The sequence below is a fragment of the Cetorhinus maximus genome, unplaced genomic scaffold (assembly GCF_964194155.1).
Source record: "Cetorhinus maximus unplaced genomic scaffold, sCetMax3.hap1.1 HAP1_SCAFFOLD_2361, whole genome shotgun sequence".
In the NCBI taxonomy this organism is placed as follows: domain Eukaryota; kingdom Metazoa; phylum Chordata; class Chondrichthyes; order Lamniformes; family Cetorhinidae; genus Cetorhinus; species Cetorhinus maximus.
The window spans coordinates 4,865-9,861 of record NW_027598300.1 but is presented as its reverse complement, the minus strand read 5'-3'; the positions used below and the strand labels follow the sequence as shown (position 1 = coordinate 9,861).

Here is a 4,997-nt window from a genome sequence, read left to right as displayed (position 1 = left end):
ACCTGGTCTGCTTTTGTTTAAGCTGCTCTCTCCACTTGTCCTGTCCCACCTTCGAAGATTTACGAGGTTCGACAGAGGGCCCTCTATCCCTGCACCCCCTTTTAAAAATTGTACCCTTCACTTCTCTCGTTTGAAATCTAAGGCTGAGGGGGAGAAAGGGCCAAACCTGGATGGCCAAACTAAAGAGCGAACCAAGCAAGACGACAACTTGAGTTTATTCTGTGCCTTTAATGTAAGGAAAATCAAAAGCACCTGACACATTGGGCGGAAAATAGGGTTAGCAAGAAGGGATCGAGTAGGAAGAAAGAACTTGCATTTGTATAGCACCATTCACTACCTCAGGGCATCCCAAAGTGCGTTACGTTTGTGAAGTGTAGTCACCGCTATAATGCAGGACACGCGACAGCCAATTTACAAACAGAATTGACGTAATGACCAGATGGCCTATTTTTAGCAATATTGGCTGGGGGGGGCGGGGGGGTGGGTAAGTATTGGCCAATGGGAGAACTCCCCAGCCTTGCTCTTCTTCCAAGAGTCATAACGGCACAGAAGGTGTCCATCAGGCACGTCGAATTGCGCCTGGCTGACCGTTGACCTCCCCACCCGAGAGCTCAGTTTCACCTCTCGCCTTGAAGGACGGCACCTCGGGCAGTGCAGCACCCCCCTCGTCACTGGCACCGGGGAGCGCCGGCCCGGGTTGCGGGGCTCAGACGGGAGGAACTAGGAAGAAAAGCTGGTCCGAGGGGGGTTGGGTTTTTGAGGGCGTTTAATTTTTTTTTTAAAGTCGAGAGAGGTGGGCAGCTTCAACGAGGGGGAAGCTCGGAGGGAGCTGGACGGAGGCTCTCGAAGGCCAGCTAATTTTGGGGCAAGGGACGCAAGGTGAGAGCCAGCGGGGAGACTGAAGCATGCGGAGGGGGGTCGGGGTGGGGAGTGTTTAAAGCTGGAGGAGGTTGCAGCGATGAGAACAATTTTAAATTTAACGCGGTAAAATAAAACGCAATCAGTATGTACAGATTACCGGCCCCCCCCACCCCACCGCCTCCCAACTTAACACCTGTCCTAGAAGCGAGTCTCCTCCAGAAGCTTCCTCCTCAGGTATTGTTTAACCCATTAAAATCATGGCTCGTTCCTGCGAGGCCCCACGCAGCCTCTTCCCGCGTGCCTGGCCTGGCCCTGGCCTGGGGGGGGGGTGGGGGGTACACCGCACCCTCCTGTTTCTGTAGCAACGTCCTCAGTCGTCCCCGCTGTCCAGGAAGCGGAGTCAGGGCAGAAGGAGGCGGGCAGGACCGGTTTCTCCAAGCCGCGCGCTTGTCTGCAAGGTCCCCATGCCGGGTGGGCCTCCCGCAGGCCGCGAGACTAGGGCCTCATCCCCTTGCTTCTCAGTTGCGTTCTGTACAGACCGACGTCCGCTGGTCCTGCCCTGTCACACCACCGGCAGTCCCCGTAGCCTCACGTCGTCGAACGGACACAGCTCGAGAACCTGAAACAAGGGACAACGTTGAACGTCGGGGGAACGGGAGGAGGGGGCCATTTTGTTCCTTAAGCCTGTTCCGCCATTCATGGCCGACCTGGCTCATATTTACCCAACTGTGCACCATATCTCTTGATACCTTTACCCAGCAAAAAAAAAACGTCAGTCAGCCTTGAAAGCTTAAATTGAGCCTAAGTATCTGTGGCATTTTTAGGGAGAAAGTTCCAGATTTCCACTCCCCTTTGGGTGAAGAAGCACTTCCTGACATCGCCCCTGATTGACCTGGCTCCCATTTGAAGACTCTACCTACCCCCTTGCTTCTAGGCTCTTCCTGCCAGCTGATTTCTCTCTGTCGACACTAAAGAACAAACGCTTTCAAACTCCTCGATTAGGTCACCCCACAATGTTCGATGCACAAGGGAATACAAGCCTAGTCTGTCCTCAGAATTTAATCCTTTAAGCCCTGGTATCATTCTGGTGAACCTACACTGTGCCCCCTCTAAGGCCGATATATCCTTCCTGAGGTGCGGGGCCCAGAACTGAACCCAGTTACCCCACATGGGGTCTGATCAGAACGTTATATAAACTGTAACGTAACTCCCGCCCCTTTGGATCCCAGTCCCCTTGGGATAAAGGCCAACATTCCATTAGGCTTTTTAATTACTTTTTGTACCTGGCCACTAGCTATTAGTGACTTGCTTAAATTTTCTCTGCTCCTCCCCATCTCCTCGTCCCAGTAAACATTCAATCTCCCACATACCCACCAGGTTACAGGAATATCCATTTTGTTAAGAATTCATCGAGATTGCACCATTTTAATGAGAATACCGCTCTGAGATGGAGAGAGGAAGGATGCAGGGAGAGGGAGGGACAACGAGGGAGAAACACAGAGAGAAAGAAAGAGAGAGAGAGAGAGAGAGGAGATGGAGGGAGGCAGAGAAAGAAACAGACACAGAGAGAGCAAGTAATAGAAGCCAACTGAAAGAGAGGGAGAGAGACAGAGAGATCAGGATTGGAGAAAAGAGACAACAGAAACCTGTATTTGCATTTATAAATCGCCTTTAACATAAAGCATCCCAAGGCACTTCACAGGGGCACTAACAAATAGAATTTGACTCCGAGCCACACAAGGAGATATTAGGGACGGGTGATCAAAAGCTTGGTCAAAGAAATAGTTTTTAGGGAGCGTCTTAAAGGAGGAGAGAGAGGCGGGGAGGTTCTTTTTGACTAAAGCTAAAAGCAAAATGCTGCGGATGCTGGAAATCTGTAATAAAAACAGAAAGTGCTGGAAAAACTCAACAGGTCTGGCAGCGTCCGTGGAGAGAGGAACAGAGTTAACGTTTCAGAGTCCGTATCTGAAGAAGTCATACGGACTCAAAACGTTTAACTCTGGTTCTCTCTCCACAGACGCTGCCAGACTTGCTGAGTTTTTACTGCATTTCCTGTTTTTATATCTTCTTTTTGACAACTTGAGTGTTTCTCTCGGCCGCTTCAGAGGTCAGTTAAGAGTTAACCAGGTTGGTGTGGGATTGAAGCTACGTAATAGGTCCAGACTGGGTAAGGACGCCAGGTTCCCTTCCCTTCGAAGGACATTGACAACAATCCAACAGCTTCATGGTCACTTTTTACTGAGCGCAGCTTTTTATTCTGGATTTTACTGAATTCAAATTCTCAAACTTCCATGGTGGGATTCGAACTCATGTTATTTTTTGGATGTTTATATCTGGGTTTCTGGGTTACAAGTCCAGTAATATAACTGCAACCCTGCTGGTTAATTATTTCCAATGATAAAATGTCATGATGAAAACACATCTAGCCCCACTACTGGTGGGAGGGTGTAACTGCAGTGTGACATGTTTACGTAGCAGTTTCCATTTCTGATGGAGAAATCAAAGTCTTAGGACAGGTAGGGTTGACAGGAAATGAGTGCAGGAGTAAGTCTTTGAATATATTGTAGATATATATATATATAGATTTATTTTTGGTTTAATTCTTTTCGACAGATGGGAGACATGAGACAGAGAAAGAGGACAGTCTTTCTAATATTGAAATTGAGCAGCAAGTGTGTGACAGGGTATTGGAGAATACATGAACACATGAAATAGAAGCAAGGTTAGACCATTCAGCCCATCGAGCCTGTTCCACCATTCAATGCTGATTTTGGTCTTCAACTCCATTTTCCCACCCGGTCCCCATTTCCCTTAATTCCCTGAGAGGTCTATCTCAGCCTTAAATGGATTCAATGATGGAACATCCACAACCTTCCGTGGTAGAGAATTCCAAAGACTCACAAGTTATTTCACGAGCGAAATAACTTCCCCGCATCTCGGTCCTAAACGATCGGCCCCTTAGCCTGAGACTGGGCCCCCCCGTGTTTTAGATTCCCCGACCAGCGGGGACAATCTCTCAGCGCCCACCCTGTCACAACCCCTTCAGAATCTTGTAGGTTCCAATGAGATCGCCTCCCATTCTTCCCAACTCCAGAGAATATAAGCCCAGTTAACTCAGCCTCTCATCACAGGGCATACCCCTCATCCCAGCGACCAATCTTCGCTGCACCTCCTCCAATGCAAGCCTATCCTTTCTTAAATATAGTGACCAAAGCTGCACATGGTATTCCGGGTGTGGTTGCACCAAAACCCTGGACAACTGCAGCAAGACTTCTTTACTCCAGTACCCGAATCCCCCTCGCAATGAAGGCCAACGTGCCCCATTTGCCTTTCTAATTCCTTGCCGTACCTTTCTTTGGCAGTCCCGCGCGCCCCTCGATCTCTGCCGTCAGAGGACCCCCCCCCCCCCCCCCCCACCCCCCCAGGAAGGAGTCACGTACATTCCAGCTGCTGCTGGCGAGGTCCAGCGGTGTCTCTTCCTCCAGGTTGGGCAGCAGCAGGTCGGCACCCGCCTGGCAGAGGGCGGCGGCGATGCCAGCGTCCAGCCGCCCCACCGCAAGGTGCAGAGGGGTGCAGCCGTTGTACATGGGAGCGTCCACGTCACTGCCGCCCCGGAGCAGCCGGGAGACCAGGCCTATCTCGCCCAACTCCACCGCCAGGTGTAGGGCCGTCCGCCCACTCGTCGCCTCCTGCCAACCGAACGAGAGAGAGAGAGAGAGAGGGGAGAAAGATTAGATGGGAGACAGGATGACGTTCCCCCCGCCACCCCCACTGCCACCACAGCCCCCCGCCAGATGTTCCCCTTCAGCATCTCCATCCCAGAGTCATGTAGAGTCGTACCCGGGTGAGGGGCCCGTTACCCTGGAGCGGGGAAGCAATCACTGACCCACCCAGCGAAGTCAGGGGTTATCATTATATTCATCTGGAGTTCAGAAGAATGATGGGGGGGATCTCATAGAAACCTATAAAATTCTAACAGGACTAGACAGGGTAGATGCAGGAAGGATGTTCCCGATGGTGGGGGGAGTCCAGAACCAGGGGTCACAGACTGAGGATATGGGGTAGACCATTTAGGACTGAGATGAGGAGAAATTTCTTCACCCAGAGAGTGGTGAGCCTGTGGAATTCACTACCAC

General features: G+C 51.1%; 1 long non-coding RNA gene across 1 annotated transcript; it reads right to left on the bottom strand.

Annotated features, from left to right (window-relative positions):
• Positions 1 to 208: 208 nt before the first annotated feature.
• Positions 209 to 4,480, bottom strand: LOC144677252 (uncharacterized). The gene is made up of 2 exons (XR_013575587.1): positions 4,302 to 4,480; positions 209 to 1,480 (listed from the first exon to the last, which is right to left on the bottom strand). It is a non-coding gene; the product is annotated as an uncharacterized LOC144677252 (long non-coding RNA).
• Positions 4,481 to 4,997: the final 517 nt, after the last annotated feature.